At 37.1% G+C, this 19707-nt stretch overlaps 1 pseudogene; it reads left to right on the plus strand.

The window, feature by feature from the left end:
* LOC122116719 overlaps positions 1–18997 on the plus strand; it is a 55447-nt pseudogene extending 36450 nt beyond the window's left edge.
* The last annotated feature ends 710 nt before the right edge of the window (positions 18998–19707 follow it).

The raw sequence follows: 19707 nt of genomic DNA on the forward strand, positions 1-19707 counted from the left end.
GCTTTAGTGTGGCCTTGTTTGTGATCATTTGGGTAAATGCCCAAAAGTGGGATTGCTGGGTCATTGGGGAGCTCTATGTGGAGTCTTTTGAGGAACATCCATACTGCTTTCCAAAGTGGTTGAACAAGTTTACATTCCCACCAACAATGAACCTACAGACCTATAGCCATCTAATCTTCGATAAGGAAGCTAAAACAATAGAATGGAAGACAGACAGCCTCTTCAGTAAATGGTGCTGGCAAAACTGGTTAACTACATGTAGAAAACTAAAGCTAGATCCTTATATATCACCCTGCACCAGAATCAACTCCAAATGGATCAGAGACCTTGAACTCAAAGCAGACACTCTGAAAACATTACAGGATGGAATAGGAGAAACCCTGGGTCTCCTTGGCTCAGGACGAAATTTTCTGAATAGAGACCCGGAAACACAACAAATCAAAGAAAGGCTGGACAAATGGGATTGTATAAGGTTGCAGAGCTTCTGCAGGGCAAATGACATAGCTAGCAAGATCAATAGAAAGCCCACGGACTGGGAGAAGATCTTTACTAGCCATACAACGGACAAGGGTCTCATATCTAAAATATACTTGGAACTCAAAAAATTAAACCACCCAACAACAAATCCTCAAAGAAACAACTGCCCAATAAATAAGTGGGCGAAAGACTTAAAGAGAAGCTTCTCTGAAGAAGAAAGAAGGATGGCCAATAGACACATGAAGAAATGTTCAAATCCCTAGCCATAAAAGAAATGCAAATCAAAACAACATTGAGATATCACCTCACTCCAGTTAGAACAGCAAAAATCAAGAACTCTAACAACAACAGATGCTGGAGGGGATGTGGACAGAAAGGAACCTTACTTAATATACTTTTTTTAAGTCTTTCCATTCCTTTTAATCAGGGCCAACAGCCGTTGCTATTTGGGAGAGACTAGAAAATGGAATGGTCTGTATCTTATGAATTCAAAATTTGTCCCTCTAGTAAGGTTTGCTGCTTGTATACTAGGCCCTGTTCTTCCATTGTTTCTTGCCATTTGTGACTTGTCAGCCTTTTAAGGCTCTTTCCTGAAACAAAACTGATGTTGTCTTTGAAACACTTGACCAAAAAATATCACAGTTACTGAGCTTTGGGTACTAGTTTCTAAGACTCGGAGAAGCTGAGAAAAGTAAGTGTATTTGGAAATTTCTGTTATAGTTTGCATGAGAATGGGAAGTGCTCATTCTATTTTGGGGTTCCCTAGGGAAACTGACTTTCTTGTTGTGGTCCTGAATATTGTAGGTGACTGTTTTCCCAGAAGCACTGTGAGATTATCAATGATGGCTTTTGGTTTTTGAGTTCATGATTTTTGTTTGTTTTTGGTGAGGTAACTGTTTGGTGTTGTCTGCTTAAAATAATCTTCTGTTTTGTTAAGCTTGTCCTTAGTTGGTAGGAGTTTTTGAAGAATCTTTTCCTTCTTTGCTGCTAAGATAATTTCTCATTTAATTTAGTGAATTGTTTTAGCTAATGCTAGATGTAAAACAGAAATAAAAGTAAGTAACTGAGAATATATTTTGAGATTAAGAAAACAAACAAAAAGTAAAAATTTAAAAAACAAGTTATTGCTCTATACAAAAATTTTTAGGCCTTATTAGGTTTGCAAATTTTCAAGTTTAACTATATAAACAAGTGACCTTTGCTTCTTTTAGGTTTTCATAAATATTTTAGTTTATATGAATGTGTATATTTTTAGTAAACTTCCATTACCACACTGCTTTATCCTTTACCATATCTCAAGTGCAGAGGCCTTCCATTGAAAAAAGAAATAATTTTAGTTCTTCCCTATAATTGTCAGGTGGTTTAAATTTTATAGGCAATTTAAAAGCATCTGTTGAAATTGAAGTTATAAAAAAGATGATTCATTAATAATACATTTAATGGAAAATATTTGCCAATAAATGGAAATACTAAGGTACTTGTACGGTATTATCTCAAGTACTCTTGGCTTTATAAAATCTATGAAAAGACAGTTATGTTTCTAGAGTCCATTCTGTTACTTTTCTCTTTCCTTATTCCCCCTTCCTTCCTTGCTCCTTTCCTTACTTTTTTATTGTTACAATACTGTACAGAAGTGTTACAATTACATGGGCAAGATAATGAATACATTTCTTATGAAGCATTGTAGTCTCCTCCTTTGTTTCCCCTCCCCATCCATTCCCATCCTCCCCCCACACCTCCCACCCAATCCTCCCCCCCTTTCTTTCCTTTCTTTTTGTTTTGTTTCTTTCCAGGTGCTCCTCTACACACATTATCCTCAAATTAGTCCTTCTGATGATTTGTTCCAAATGTTGAATAGATCTATCATATTTCTTTGACTTGTCTTGCATAGATGTATGTTATTTCTCTATAATAGCTAGGCTGACTTCAATCCTCGGATTCGATCTTCTGCATGGTCTAATCTACTGTCAAGACTTTCTACTTTTTTTTTTTTTAATTAATTTTCCTTCTAATCGGTTGGCTTCGATGGCTTCAAATTCTTTATTGGTGCTTTGTTTTAGATCTGGTATGAACTTTTTTACTTCCTTAATTTGGTGTTTAGTGTTTATTCTCTTTTTATTGGGTGGTTATGGTTTGCTTGGACTCCCATTCCTTCTGTTGGGCTCCATTCAGCATGCCCTTTGTGGTCTCCCTGAGTTCTTTCAGCTGTCTTTTTATGGATTCCATGAATGCCTCTATTGATCTTTTCTATTCTCATCCTGCTCTCTCAATTCCTGTATTATCTTTTGATTATCTTCTTGACATTCACGTGATTCCTGTAGTTCTCTTTGATTGATCTCAGCCTGCTCATGCAATTCCTGTATCAATCTTTGAGTAGCTTCCTCATGCTCATTGGTTTCCCATATTAATCTTTGGTTTTCCTTCTCTCTCTCTCTATCATTGTCACACTGAGTACTTTGCAAGGTTTTCAAAGTAATCATTTACCATGATTACCAGTAATGTTTGTAGAGCTTTTTGGGAGCTCTCCTCAGGATTATTCATTACCTGTTCAGTCACATGATTATCATGAGTGGGAGTCAAGATACCCGGACTTGCTATTTTTCTTGTGTTTTCAGGCTTGTTCTGCACATTTGTTATGAAAGCAACAAGAGTTTTGTGCTAGAACACTATTTTAAGGAAATCATCATCCAAGTCCTGTAATTGCACAAAGGCTACAGATACAATGTAGTGCAACAGATACAGTCTATTCAACATCAAACAATGATGTATTAATGGGCTAAGAACAACAAAGTATAATTTGGTATACCAGAAATCATTAGGTTTAGGGAGAAATGTGGGGGAAAATGGGGTGAGAGGGTTGTGGAAAGGTAAAAGGATAGTGAAATTAACTAAGTCCTAATTTCAAAGAGTTGGAAATGGATCGGACAGAATGAGAGGAGGAAGAGAAGAAAAAAAAAAGAAAAAAGAAACAAGAAAAACATGGAAAAAGAAAAATTTAAATTTAAAAAGGAGAAACACTTAAAAATTATGCAAGTTTAACAAAGGAATATTGAGAGAAGAACTGGGATAGGATGAGAGGAGGTCAGGTATAACCTGTTGTCACTGTATTTGATGTTTATATAATTTAGGGAGGGGAACTTAAAACAAAATTTTAAAACAGGTATCCAGGTTGACTCATTGCAACAACGGGTTTTTTTTTTTCTACTCGATGTCGAAAAACGAACGTTACAATTTAGGCGTGTCGTGGGTTTGGGGGGTGCAGTAGAGTACATTTGTGGCGATGGGAGAAAAGTAATGATAGGGGAAAAACAAAGAAAAAGTCAACAATGCTTGACAAGAAATGTACTCATTATACTGCTCATGTAACTGTAACCCCTCCTTTGTACAGTATTCTCACAATAAAAAACTTATTTTTTAAAAAAGTACCTACAATTCAATGAAAATGAATATACATCATGAAGAAACCTGTGAGACCTGGCAAAAGCATTCTTGAGGGGCAAATGTATTCCTCTCAGTGCACACATCAAAAAAAAAAAAAAAAAAAAAAAAAAAAAGAAAGACCAAGTAATTAATCTCATGTTGCAATTAAAACTACAAGAACAGCATGAAAAACCTGAACCTACATTTACAAGATAGAGCAAGATAACCACATTAACAAGACAGAGACTAAGAAAAATATAAATAAAATTCATGAATCAAAACTGTCATTTGTCTGATGAATTCCATTATATATATGTATATATACATACATACATGCATATATATATATATATATATATATATTTATATATCACATTTTCTAGATCCATTCATCTACTGAGAGGCATCTAGGTTGGTTCCATATCTTAGCTATGGTAAATAATGCTGTAATAAACAAAGTTGTGCTAGTAGCCTTTGTATGGCCTTGGTTGTGATTGTTTGTTGAAATGCTCAAAAGTGGGATTACTGGGTCACAGGGTGTTCTATGCCTCCACCATAAAGAATGACATTGACAAATTTGTTAGGAAAAGGAAACACTTGGAAAAAATTATACAAAGTGAAGTAAGCGAGGCCCAAAAAACATCGGTCCCATGGTTTCCCTTATTTGAAATAACTAGTACATGTGTAGGAAAAGCAGATAAGGTCAAAGCAATGTACATAAGATCATATAAGTTGAGGTTAAGTGAAATTAACCCCAAGATATGGACACACATTTTTTCTTTCTTGCTATTATTTCTAACATATTTATAATGTACCAGGTGATTTTTCTGTTTCTTTCTATGTTCCTCTCCTATATTATAACCCCTATTTTTCCTGTATTTGATGTCAGGGCCCTGCATCTTGTATATACACTTATGTAATTTGGGGAGGGGAAAGGAAAAAACAAAATGCTTAAATAGATATACAGTTTAACACATTGTAACAATCAGATGTACAAGACGCTGTGTTGAAAATGAAGTGTACAACTTTGGTTAGAGGAGGGAGGGTAGTAGTGGAAGTGTGAGGGAAGGCATGGTAGGGGAAAAAGAAAGGAGGAAGCAAAAATGCTCAGTAGGAAATGTACTCATTACCTTGCTCATGTAATTGCAACCCTCTGTACAGTATTTCTATAATGAAAAACATACACAAAAATTCTAGTGTTTGAAAACAACTCAATAAAATTGATCAACCTCTGGAAAGATCAAGTAAAAAACATGAGAGGAACCCAAATCAATAAGATCAGGGATGCCGTGGGAAAAATTAGAACAAGTACCCAATCAACCACACAATTATTTGATGAATTAGTTGATGAATCTATAATCACTAAGGAAAAAAAAACCTAGCAGGAATGGATGAATATTTAGACAAATACAAATTGTCCTAACTGAACCAAGAAGAAATAAAAATATTAAACATACCAATGTCTTACAATAAGATAGAGGAAGCAATCAAAAATCTTCCAACAAGGAACAGCCCTGGACCAGATGGATTCACTTTGAAATTCTATAAGACCTTTAAAGAGGAACTAATTCCCATACTACTCAGACTCTTCCAAGAAAAAGAAACAGAGGGAGCTATCCCCATCTCATCCCCAAACCAGGCAAAATCTCAACAAAAAAAGAAAACTACAGACCAATTTCTCTGATGAACACAGAAGAATAAAAGCCTCATGGACTTTACTGCGTGGGCTGGTTTAAAATTGCAATCCTTGCATCTCAGCTTACTGAGTAACTAGGAATACACATGTGAGGCACAGGTACCCAGCCACTTAATTTCTTTAAGTAAAAAAAATATGAAACATAATGAGTATATTGAAAAATATTTTACAGTAGTTTGATGATGACCATTATGATATAGTAGAAGCATATTTTGCAGATACATGCTTACTCTGAATTCTTGATGATGACTCATGAATTTGCCACTATTAAAACACTAGTATCTTCTATGCCCAGTACTTTTCCGGTACTGAGACCTCTCATATTTTGCTACCATTGTGCCATTTGATATTACTTCTCACTGTTCATCAGGATGAAGTGCAAATGTTGATACTGGACATGATTACTTCAACAAAAATCACTGCTACCCAACCATACTTGCCTCTGACTTTATCCTTTCCAATTAGTGGAATCATCATCCCTTAACAGATAACTAGTATATCCAGTTGCCTCTCTATAAGAAGAAGAGAGAGACACAGAAAAAGAAGACAAACAGAGAGAGAGAGAGAGAGAGAGAGAGAGAGAGAGAGAGAGAGAGAGAGAGTCTTCATCTCTTCTCAAGCTAGTAAAACTGTCTCTAAAGAAAAATTTGGATCTGGATAAAACATATATAGAAGTTTGACCAATCAGATATCATATCATGCCATTTTCTTGGACACCCCAGCCCAGTTTCACAATGAAAGCAGCCATCTCTGCCTTCATGATGCACACCCCAGAATCTAGGAATTCTGAGAGTCTTAGTGATTTATCACAATACATCTAAGTAGGATGAAGGCAGATACCATGAAACATCTTACTGAGGTGAGGTAGGAACTAGTTAGGCCCAAAAGGAAACTATGAAGGAATTTTTCTAAATATTCATGTGGTTTCCCTGAGTGTGGAGATGTGAAGGCTGACCTCAACTCTCATGATCTGAAGAAACTGGAGATTTGGAACAGAAGCCTCTGTTCAGGGCTGACTTTCTTGCTCTGAGAAGCAGTTACCCTCCAGAGTGATGGAGCTGAGAACTTGAGGTAACAAAGGACCTACCATGTGGTGGTCTTGGATTCAGTGAAGAAAAATGTTCACCATTCACTGGAATTGAACCCAGCTGAAAGGAGCTCAGTTTTGCCTGCTCTGTGGGACTGGGTGATTTCCTGCTGTTCTCACTAATCTCAAGGAAAGTCAGCAAATGTCCCTCATCCTGAGACTCCTCTCAGCCAGGGTGATTCTCCTCAGAAACGTAAGGACCTGTTGATGAAGTGTGTCAATTTTAAGTCTATTGCGTATGTTGCTCATTGCTGAGGATTCTGAAAAACAGGTTCTGGGATAGCACTAAAATTTCAAAATCTTTCCACCTCCAATTCCTTCCACATACACTTATAAGACTCTTTAATTATCTCTCCTACTGAAATTCATGCTGACTGGGCAAACATGGTTTATCACACCTCAGAGGGCAGCGTTTGTTCTCACACATCTGGGCGAACTGGAGATCTTACTCCATTTAAAGAATCCAGGAAAAAGAAGAATCCTTGTAGGGTGTGCTTATAAATAGGCCAAATGAAGTAGAGAATATTCACCATGGCAGTGTGAGTAGTGTTGCAGGCACATGTGCACCATGACAGCTGTGCAGCCAGCTTGTCAGGCTCAGGTTCCTATTGAAAAAGAGGTAGCATCACTCCTGTTCTCATTGTCTTCTGATCTTTCTTTCTTTCTTTCTTTCTTTCTTTCTTTCTTTCTTTCTTTCTTTCTTTCTTTCTTTCTTTCTTTCTTTCTTTATTCCTTTCTCTCTGTCTCTCTCTCTCTTTCTCTCTGTCTCTCTCTCTCTTTCTCTCTCTCTCTCTTTCTTTCTTTCTTTCTTTCTTTCTTTCTTTCTTTCTTTCTTTCTTTCTTTCTTTCTTTCTTTATTTCTTTCTTTCTTCCTTCCTTCCTTCCTTTCTTTCTTTCATCTGCTGGCTCATGGCCAAAACATTTAATTTGCTCCTCCAAAGTTATTAATCTTTGTTATTTTGGCAATTCATGCTATTACCCTAAAACAGGAGGGAAGTATACTGCAGCTTTATCTTGCCCAGTAAGTACTTATCTAACAGCATCCAATATAACATCTACAGGTGTTCTCTCATAGCTCCTGACCTGCATAGTTACTCCATCTGCTAAGGCCAGCCTGGACCTGACCAATAAATCATAGCCACCTCTGTAAACACCTGCCAGATAGAGCTAATGGGAATTCTTGTTCTCAGGTACTTTATCTGACCTCCCACGTGGCTGCATGCTCAGAAATGTGATGATGTCAATGTTTTTAAAATCTGAACTCTGGGTCTTTGTTGAGTGTGATGTTGGCTTGTCCTCTGGTGGTGTAATTGTGACATAACAATCTTTAGGATTGTCAGTATTTAGTCCCTGTGTCTTAACTGAGTTTATTTCCTTCAATATTCACAAAGCTGGACCTCTTCCATCTGGTTAAGGCCAGATTCAGTAGCAAATGCAAATAGTTCCTCCTCTCAGACAATTTTTCAACAGTTTATGAAAATAAAAATAAGGATATCATTAATTCTGAGAATTTAATGGCCACAAGGTTATTGGTTACCTAGGATGTGTGTTCCCTATGAGATGTCAAATATGTGATGTTTGGCAAAGTGGTAGGGGTCCTGAGTGACACTAAAAGGTGCAATGGTAGGGTGATGGCTCTGGCTCAGACTTTACATGCCAGCCTCATGCTGTCAAACTACTCACTGACTACTTGTGCTAAGAGAGGGAATCAATAAGCTGGTCCAGCTTTATTTTCAACACTACCTCTTTGCCTTGAAGGCTGTCTTCACCATCTGATTCCTATGGAATTCAACAAGTGCAACAATTGCATTGACTTGTATTTGCACTTTGACATTGCGTCCTTAGGATGAACACCATGGGACTCAGCAAGCAAAAACTACATGGTTCTAAGCCAATTTTGTGATTTCCCCTGCTACTGTTTTTGTTTAAACCACTCACATTAACTCATTTGACTGACTTACCAAAATCAGAATAGGAGGAGGAAGTAATATTTAAGAGACATTAACAAAAGAGTCCTTTGGGAAGAGTAACTGCTTAGCTTCTCATTCTTGTGGTCAAACTGAAGGTGAAAATACTTTTCTGGAAAACTCCTAGAGGCAGATCATTAAAGGTTTATGTGAAGGAGAAGGGAAACAATGGAGATCAAACTCAACTTTATGTAGAATTGTTGCTCGTATTTTGGCATTTTAAAAATATTGTGTCTATAAAAATATTGGGTGTAGTGGCTCAAAGCTACAGGCCCAGAAACTTTGATAGATAGAGATAAAGTGGGTAATTTCAGAACAAATTGAGAGATTAGCACCATTAATGTGAAATCTTGTGTCACACCCATAGCAAATATACACTGAGAACATCTCAGGTGTTGTCTCTAAACCTATAGACAGGTTGCAAGATCATGAAAGAGTAAACTTATGTGTATAATCTTCCCTTGAGAAAAAAGCCCCTCCAGACATCCAGCTCATGAAAGGCTACCTGGAAAGTCATTTCACTTGGATTAGTTGTACAAATTTTCACCCCAGCAAGCTTTGGGTAGTTGGAGAATAATGGAACAAATGACATAGCTGTAGCCATCAGATACTTACCAGTGTCAAAAGAATGTGTCTTCAGCCTCTTCAGTAAATGCAGCTGGCAAAATTGGTTAACTATTTGTAGAAAACTAAACGTAGGTCCTTATATATCACCCTGCAACAGAACCAACTACAAATGGATCAAAGACCTTAGAGTCAAAGCAGACACCCTGAAAACATTACAGGATGGAATAGGAGAAACCCTAGGTCTCCTTGGCACAGGATGAAATTTTCTTAATAGAGACCAGAAAAACAAGGAATCTAAGAAACGTTGGACACATGGGCTTGCATGAAGTGGCAGACATAGCTAGCAAGATCAATAGAAAGCCCACAGATTTGGAGATCTTCACTAACCATACAACAGACAAGGGTCTCATATCTAAAATATACATGCAACTCTAAAAATTAAATCCTCCAACATCAAATCTTCAAAGAAACAACTCAACTGCCCAATAAATAAGTGGGCTAAAGACTTACACAGAAACTTCTCTGAAGAGCAAGGAAGGATGGCCAATAGACACATGAAGAAATGCTCAAACTCTCTAGCCATAAAAGAAATGCAAATCAAAACAACATTGAGATACCACATCAACCCAGTTAGAATGGCTATAATCAAGAATGCTAATAACAACAGATTCTGGAGAAGATGTGTCCAGAAGGGAACCCTACTGCATTGTTGGTGGGAGTGTAAACTTGTTCACCCACATTGGAAAGTAGTATGGAGATTCCTCAAAAGATTCCACATAGAGCTCCCCTATGACCCAGCAATCCCACTTTTGGGCATTTACCCAAATAATCACAAACAAGACAATACTAAAGCTACCAGCACAACTGTTTATTGCAGTATCATTTACCATAGCTACGATATGGATCCAACCCAGATGCCCCTCAGAAGAAGAATGGATCAAGAAAATGTGGTATATATACACAATGCAATTCTATGCCTCCATGAGGAAGAATGCCATTGCCCCATTTGTTAAGAAATGGAAAGACTTGGAAAAAAATAATTAAGTGAAATAAGCCAGGCCCAAAGAAGCATAGGTCCCATGGTTTCCCTTATTTGCAATAACTAGTTTATGTCTGAGACAAGCAGATAAGGTCCGATAAGTTGATGTTAGGTGAAATCAACCCCAAGGTAAATATTCAAATGTGTTTTATTTCATGTGATTGTTTCTAACATATTTATAAGATGATTTCTTTTTGCATTGAATGTTCCTCCTCCACTGTATAACCCCTGCTTTCACTGTGTTTGGTGTTGGTATAATGTGTGGAAGGGAAGGGAAAAAACAAATAATTTAAATAGGGATAGAGGTGGACCCATTGCAACAATATGTACAAGATGTTATGTTGAAAATGAACTTTACAACTTTGGCAGGGGCGGAATGTTTTGCGGGGGGTGGGTGGGGGAGAAGGAGAGGAATGGGAAAGGGAAACAAATGAGAGCGAACAATTATTGATAAGAAATGTATTCATTATCTGTCCATGTAATAATAACCCCTGCGTATGGTATTTTCACTATTAAAATAAAAAGAATGTGTCTTCAAAAGTTGTGGATGTGAAAACTGGTATATACATATTGAATATAGAATTTATTTCCTTTATATCACAATTTCAAAATAAAATGCCAAATATATCAGATATTAGTGTGAGACATGAAAGTTTAAAACAACCCAAGAAAACAAGGAAATATACTTTAAGATAAGGTCACAGGTAATTATAAACTGGAATCCTGTTGCATATGGGCAAGAAATGACAATGGGGAACACATCAAATTAAAATGCTTCTGCATATCATTTAGGAAATATATACATATATGAATAAATATATATGCATATATATGTGTATTCATATACATGTATATATATACTTACAATGTATATACATATATACATAAATGTATATATACAGATATCTATATATTCATAAACATACATACATATATCTATATCTTATTTATCTATTTTCACATATACCCTGGATGGTGTCTCTGATCTTCATTTTTGCTCAAAGCTAGCATTCTGTGCCTTTGACCTCAGCTCAACTCTTGGATTTTTGATAGTTATACATAAGAGTCTCAAAGATTTTCCTGCTCAGGTTGGCTTTAAACCTTGATCCCCAGACCTCAACCTCCTGATTAGCTAGCATTGCAAGTGTGAGTCACCTGTGCATAGCAGGAAATTTCTCTTTTAAGTCATTGTTCTATCTAGATCTCAACTTATATCTATTTACAATCTCTGGGGTTCAGAGTGGTGCCTGGTGTATGGTCATGGAGGAAAGGGTAAATTTGAACCCTTCCTAACCCAAGTTCATCCTGGATATTAAGTTTCAGTGAATACTTGTGAAAAGATCCAAACTCATTGTTCCATATTATGAGAATACAAAGTCTGAATGTGAAAGTGCATTGCCAGCCCAATTAAGGTACAAGAATGCTGTCTAAAAATTAAAAATGGATGGGGAATGGCTCATGTGGTAGAACACTTGTATAGGAGTCAGGAAGCTTTGACTAAATAAATATATTCTCCAGTTTGTCACTCAATATATTAAACATACACATCCTGTTATATGAAGAATCTGTATAGTTTAAAATGACTTTGTTGTATGCTTTTCTTTCTGAATTTGCATTGAAAGCATATTGATTAAAAAAATATTGAAATAAAATAGACCACATTTCATAAGTTTTAGATTTATATAATTACACCTTGAAAAATTTTAAAACCTATTATAGGTGATTGAGGGCTGTGAAGAAATTTTTCCTCACAAGAAATTGTGCCTTTGATTCTGCAGGATTGAGCCATGAAATTCTGTGTGTGTGTGGGAGGGGGGGGTAGCAGTTTAGTCCTCCCAGCTTCTGAGGTACTCTGAACCCAAGTTCAACACTGCTGATGTGGTGCTGGTCCTGGGTCCTTCTCTGTATAGGTCTTTGGCTCTGTGAGGAAGCCAATAGAAGGCCATTGTGTCAGAACTCATTTTTTTCTAAGAGATGAATACTAATTACAAACAAATGGAACTGAGAATTGTGCTAAGATATGAGGCCTCTTTTTTTTTTGGTCCGGTTGTGGGGCCTGAACTCTGTGCCTGGGCACTGTCCCTCAGCTCTTCAGCTCAAGGCTAGCACTCTTCCACTTGAGCCACAGTACCACTTCCGGCTTTTTTCTTTTTGCTTATGTGGTGCTGAGGAATCGAACCCAGGGCCTCAGGCATGCAAGGCAAGCGCCCTACCCCTGAGGCACCTTCCCAGCCAGATACCTCTTAATTACAACTTTTACATTCATAATTCTGAGCACACACTTCGGAGCTTGAATGAGCTTCTTGAAACACTAAATCCTCACTTTTCTAATATTATCTCATTTTTTCCTTGCTTTTGAGATCATGTTGCTTTTGTATTTTTATGTTTCTTTTGAGCAAAAGTAGTAGATACCTTTTCTAACAAATGGTAATTAAGTTAAAGAGGACAGACTTCCCAATAGAACTGGAGCTTCGATTCTAGGCTAGCTTGAATGAGGCTGGGGTTAGGACATTTCTAACGGTTGAAGGACAGACTATAGAAATATTTTGTCCTGTAAGCTGGATATTTGTGAAGTAAAAAATCAAAGTATCACTTAAACAGATGTTCTTGGAGAGGAAAAGAAGACATTAACTTGCAGAAGATCAGTGGCCAGCATAAATTGTGTTGCAGATTCTTAAATATGTAAATTCAGAAAACCTCAAAAAGACCATTTTTATTTGAGTAGCTGTTTTAGTTTCTATGAAGAAACTGATTGAAAATAAGCTATTTTATAATTTAGTGAAGTGGAATGTCCAAAATAATTGATGGGCACTCCTCATATGTAACGATTGGTTTCAACTATTAAATCAGAGACTCAGTGCCATGGGTATTCAGCTGGAGCTAAGAAGACCAGAATGCTAGATTGCAGAGAGAATTCTTCCTTTAGATCTGGCTGCATATGAGAAGCACTGTCAACAGGTAGAGGAACTAGGAGAAGCAGCTGGGGCAGGCCAGTATCTCACTTCTGCTTTCCTGGGAGGTTTTTATCATGGCTTATATCACTGTGGGAGGGTAATTAATATGGTGTTGACAGTAATAAGTGGCAAAATCTTCAGGCTGCAGGCTGCTGATGGTGAGAGAATAATCTGTCCCAGATCCACTGCCACTGAACCTCGATGGAACCCCAGAGGCCAAGCTAGTTGCATAAGAAATCAGAAGCTTTGGAGCATTCCCTGGTTTCTGCTGATACCAGGCTAAATAATTGCTAATACCCTGACTGGCTTTGCAGGAGATGGTAACTCTGTCTCCTGAGATGCAGACAGGGAGGAAGGAGACTGGGTCATCTGGATGTCACATCTGGCACCTGGCATTGAAAATATAAAAGCAAATATCCACATTATTATTCATGCTATTATAAGACTTCCCTGAAGCCACAAGCATCACTGACCACATAGGGTTAGAGAAGTATTATCCTTCCTTACCTGGGAGACAGAGCAGCAGGAGCCCCAGGAGCTGAGCAGTGGTCCTCATGTCCATGCTGTGTGCTGACTGGGACTGACTGCTGCAGAGGTGTGAGCAGTTTATTATGAAGTCATTGTGGCAGTAGGATGTTATCTAGGCAAATGCAAATAGGTAGGGCTCGGCAAAGATGGATATAGCTGCAAGGCTGGCTCATCTCAGGAAATCATCATAGGTCCATGGTGCCCATGTGTCTTAGTTTTAGACTAGAGAATATGATTCATTCAAACAGGACAAATCACAATCAGTCTGCTGTCCTGCACATAGTTCTATTGGTGCCTGCAGGGATGAGGACCTGCTTTTCCTGTGTCTTAATCTCAACTCTCTGTAATGACTCTAGAAAGGGATAAGATAAAGGCAAAATGAGTGTTTTATATAGGTATATGGAGGAAGTGAAGATAAGGAGAGAATAGAGTTTCTGGACATTTTAAACTTATTTAATATCTTTATGCATTGGAACATTCTCACTGCCATAGCAAGAGATATAAGTTGTTTTTATGTCTCAGTCTATTCCAACACACACATATAAACATAAAAAAAATGTGGATTCTCCTTGGGCCCCAGTGGCCCACAACTGTAATCCTAGCTACTCATGAGCCTGACATCTGAGGCTCATAGTTCATAGCTAGTCTGGGCCGGAAAGTCCTTTTAAATTCTATCTCCAATTAACCACTAGAAAACTGGAAGTGGCTCTGTGGCTCATGTATTAGAGCGCTAGCCTTGAGCTGAAGAGCTCAGAGATAGCGCCTAGGCACAGAGTTCAAGCCTCTCGACCACCCCCCAATCCTCACAAATGTGGAATCTCCTTAGGATCAGGTATAAGACTGAGACAAACTTTCCCTTATTTGGCTTTACTATATAAATTATAAAAACACTTAAATCAAGGAAACAATTATAACAATGGCCTATGTAAGCCATGTCCTGTGGTTTCATGGCTAGGAGGCTGAAACAAATGCTTGTTGCTACCAGAGAAGACCAAAATTACGTCAGTATTTGTGATATGCCACTATCTCCAGCTAGATTTTTTTTATTTTGGACTTAAGACCACAAGTTATCAATGTACATGCTATGTTTAACAATCATACGACGACATACAATAATTCAAAAAACAAGGCGATTAATTTATCCAATACCTGCTTCCTCCTGTGGAACACTAATAATTAAGAAGCATGTAGTCTCATATGGAAGGTGGTCAGAACCAAATCAGTGAGTAAGAGAAAGGACATTGAGACAATGGCTTTATATATCATGTTGTTTCTTTCTCATTGGTCTTCCAGTGTTATGATATATTCAGTGGGTCTTCATTATGTTCTCACCCTGACAAATAGGATGATACCCAGATTCTTCCTTTCTGTCTGGGAATATTAGCAATCTCAAAGCTAGATCAGGTCAGAGAAGTTGTCTGTATCAGTTAGTGAGGAGAGCAAGGCAGACTGATAACTCATCCTCACAGCAAGAAAAATTGCTTTGATCCAGAGGCCTGTTAGAGCTTTTCTTTTATCTGTGAAAAGAATAAATTTCTACTATTTTGAACTTCCACAGGCTGACTCTGGGATTCCAGAGGTCTGCAGGCGAAGGGCCTGGAGAAATCATTGGCTAAATATATCAAGAGCCTATTGTTACAAGGTTGCCAGCCCTACCCCTAATGATCTTCACTGGATACTGGTGTGTAAATCCTGCCACCTACTGGAAGGAATGGTCAAATTGAGGACAGCACAGTTTGGTCTAAGTCAGAGCCCAAGAGAAATCTGGGAATAGATGGTTTAAGAAAAGAGAGCATTGGGATATAAATCATACAGGATTCTAAATATCTACACAAAATCAGACCATAAGAGAATGCTCTTAGGAGAGAAAAAATTAGGCAGAATGTCTACATGACTCTTCATATTTACATAAAATTATATATATATATATACATATATTTATACATGAATTCAATGATACAGAACAAAAGATCTGTCTATCTTCTTTTAATTTTTGATGATTTTGTTTTCTCTATATATGGTGAATTCAAGTGTACATGCTCAGGAGGGTTGAGGGAATACAGAATTTTATAGAATTTGAGTAAATGTCCAAAAGTGGGATTGCTGGGTCATAGGGGAGTTCTATGTGAAGTCTTTTGAGGAAACTCCATACTGCTTTCCAAAGTGGTTGAACAAGTTTACACTCCCACCAACAATGAAGTAAGGTTCCCTTCTGTCCACATCCCCTCCAACATCTACTGTTGTTAGAGTTCTTGATTTTTGCCATTCTAACTGGGGTGAGGTGGTATCTCTATGTTGTTTTGATTTGCATTTCTTTTATGGCTAGGGAGGTTGAGCATTTCTTCCTGTGTCTATTAGCCATCCTTCTTTCTTCTTCAGAGAAGTTTCTCTTCAAGTCTTTAACCCACTTATTTATTGGGCAGTTGTTTCTTTGAGGATTTGTTGTTGGGGGATTTAATTTTTTTTAAGTTCCAAGTATATTTTAGATATGAGCCCCTTGTCTGTTATATAGCTAGTGAAGATCTTCTCCCAATCCTTGGGTTTTCTATTGATCTTGCTAGCTATATCCTTTGCCATGCAGAAGCTCTGCAACTTCATGCAATCCCATTTGTCCAACCTTTCTTTGATTTGTTGTGTTTCCAGGTCGCTATTAAGAAAATTTCAGCCTGAGCCAAGGAGACCTAGCGTTTCTCCTATTCCATCCTGTAATATTTTCAGAATGTCTGCTTTGACCCTGGGGTTTTTGATCCATTTCGAGTTGATTCTGGTGCAGGGTCATATATAAGGGTCTAGCTTTAGTTTTCTGCAAGTAGTTAACCAGTTTTGCCAGCACCATTTACTGAAGAGGCTGTCTTTCTTCCATTTTATTTTTCTAGCTCCCTTATTGAAGATGGCTATAGGTGTGTAGGTTCATTTTTGCGTGTTCAAATTCTATTCCATTGGTTCTGAGGTCTGTTCTTGTGCCAGTACCAAGCTGTTTTGATTACTATGGCTTTATAATAGAGTTTGAATTTTGGTATTGATATTCCTCCAGCAGTGTTCTTTCCGTTGAGGAGCGTTTTTGCTATTCGGGGTCTTCTATTGTTCCATATGAATTTTTGGATTACCTCTTCTATTTCCTTGAAGAATGAGGTTGGAATTTTGATAGGTATTGCATTGAATTTGTAGATAGCCTTGTGAAGTATTGCCATTTTCATGATGTTAATCTTTCCAATCCAGGAGCATGTGAGTTTTTGCCGTTTTCTAAGTTCTATTTTGATTTCCTTTTTCAAGATTTTTAAAGTTTTCATCATAGAGGTCCTTCACTTCTTTGTTTAAATTAATTCCTAGAATTTGAGTTAAAAATTGTGAATAGGGGCAGCAGTGGAGCTCACTGGACATGGATGGAAATGAACTAAACAACTTTATATATTTCATAGATGGAAACATGAGGGCGGGACTGGGAGAGAGTGAGGGAACAGAAGAGATAGTACAAAATTATCTCATCATCCATTATCACTGTACTCATCTGATTCATACAATTATAATCCCTCTGTATTTCACCTTTATAATCACAATACAATAAATATTTTAAAAAGATGAGTAGTTCTTATAAACCTTGTGGAAAAAATGAAGAAAAACATAATCGAAAGACACAATTTGCCAATGTGAGGAGGAAATTAGTTACCAATGTATTAAAGATTTGACATAAGCAACTTTTCAAATAATTCTGAGAGATCAGGAAATAGATAAAGTCATAAAAATAAATTGCCATGAATTCAAAAAGAATAGCCAACATTGGGAATGATGCCCACTGTGGGTGGTCATCAGCTTCGGGAGTAATTCTTCACCTATTTTCATACACATGCAAAATAATATACAGAAACATATATAGAGTCTTATTAAGATGTTACAGAATGTTTATTACAAGCTTTTAAAAAATTCAATCAGAGTGTAAATTATGCTAAACACAATCATTAAATCCAGATAAATCCATTGTAGGTTGAATATATTGTTGGCCAAAAATGCATATAATAAAAGCTGGGCGCCAGTGGGTTGTATTACAATGGCCTGAATGCCCTGTAAAGTTAGCTACTCAGGAGGCTCAGATCTGAGGATCACGGTTCAAAGCCAGCCTGGACAGGAAAATCTGTGAGATTCTTATTTCCAATAAACCACTCAGAAAACCAAAGTGACACTGTGGCTCAAATGGTGGAGAGCTAGCCTTGAGCTGAACAGCTGAGGGAGAGCACCCAGGCTGAGTTCAAGCCCCACAAATGACAAAAAAATGCATCTATTGCAAATATCCTGCAGAACCATTTTAGATAGCCAAGCTACCTTACATGCCTCTCTAAACACTTCCATTATTCTGCTGTTGGACAAATACATCTAACAAAAAGCCTATTTTTATAATCATTGTATATTTTACTGGAAACTGTTGCTTGGTACCCCTGATAGCATCAAGGTAGAGTATTAGTACTATGTATCAATCACCCATGGAATGATAATCATTGAAAATATGAATCTAGATTGCTACTGAGCACACACTGCTTTGGAGACAGTGGAAAGGAAAAAAGAATAACAATTATTGATCCATTGGAATGCAAACCATTGTAAGTTGAAGATTACCTATGTATAAGAAGTGTGGAACTCCAAATTATTTAAAAGTACCATAAAATATTTTAAATTAAAATTTAGTGGTATAGATAATGAAGAAAAAAGTGTCAAAAATATACACTAAAAAATTATCAATTTGCTTATTACATTTTCTACAAATAGAAAGGGATGTAAAGGTCATTAGCTCATATTTTCCTCAATAGGTTAAATCGTTTATCTTTTCCTCATAATTAAATTTTTCTGCTCAGGTCACAATGGCGGGCAGGTCAGCCTCTGGATGGTGGCTGGATGGTGTTCAAAAACGGTATTACAGTGCTGCAGGATTCAACAAACTGGGGTTAATGAGAGATGATACCATACACTTGACTGAAGATGTAAAAGAAGCCATAAGAAGGCTTCCTGAGAAACTTTATAATGACAGGATATTTCAGATCAAGAGAGCTCTGGATCTGACCATGAGGCAATGGATCTTGCCTAAGGAACAGTGGACAAAATAAGAAGAGGATAAATTATACCTTGAACCATACCCGAAGGAGGTTATTCGGGAAAGAAAAGAGAGGGAAGAATGGGCAAACAAGTAATCACGAAGTTGGAACCTGTGAATGCAGTTGTGCTCAAAGAATCTATGAAGTAAATTAAATCTGAAACATACAATTTAAGAATATTTAAATAAACAGAATCATCAATAAAAAATAATTAAAATTTCCTGAAATTGACTAGTTGTTGTCTCATTTTATTGTACTAGGATATCTTTCTTGGTGCTTGTCCCTAGTATCAAGTTAAATCAGCGTCATCTTGCATTTTTTGTGGTTCTCCAATGGAGAAATAGACATTTGTCTATCTATTAATAGTTCCTATTAGTGAATAATAGTATTCCAACACTACAGGTGAATTTTGGGGATTGAAAAGTCATTTTATTTTCCAGGCAATGGATAACTGTGTAGATACTTCTCTATCTGCACAAGGGTACATATGTTCCTACAGATGGAATGAGAGAGACATAAGCTTACATTATACCTTTAATTGCATTTCCAAACCACAGTTAATATCAATTGCCTTTCAATAGAAATGAAAAACATTTATGACTGAATATCTTGATTCTAATTATTTTGATGAATAATGCAAGGTTGATGTATGCTTCCATTGATGACCACTCCTAGTCTTCACCATCATATATATTTCCATTGTGGACAACATCCACAAACACACACACCTGCTTCTCTCTGCAATGATTCTGTGGTCATCACTGTTCATCTGCCCCATTGAAGGTAATTTTCTCTCCAGTCCTGGGTCTGATTCCCACACTGGGATCCCCTACTAACAGTAAATATTGTTGCTTATTCTTCTTAGTTAGAATCACTTTGCTAACAGTAACA

Source organism: Dipodomys spectabilis, unplaced genomic scaffold (assembly GCF_019054845.1).
Source record: "Dipodomys spectabilis isolate Male_0828 unplaced genomic scaffold, ASM1905484v1 ptg000137l, whole genome shotgun sequence".
NCBI lineage: Eukaryota > Metazoa > Chordata > Mammalia > Rodentia > Heteromyidae > Dipodomys > Dipodomys spectabilis.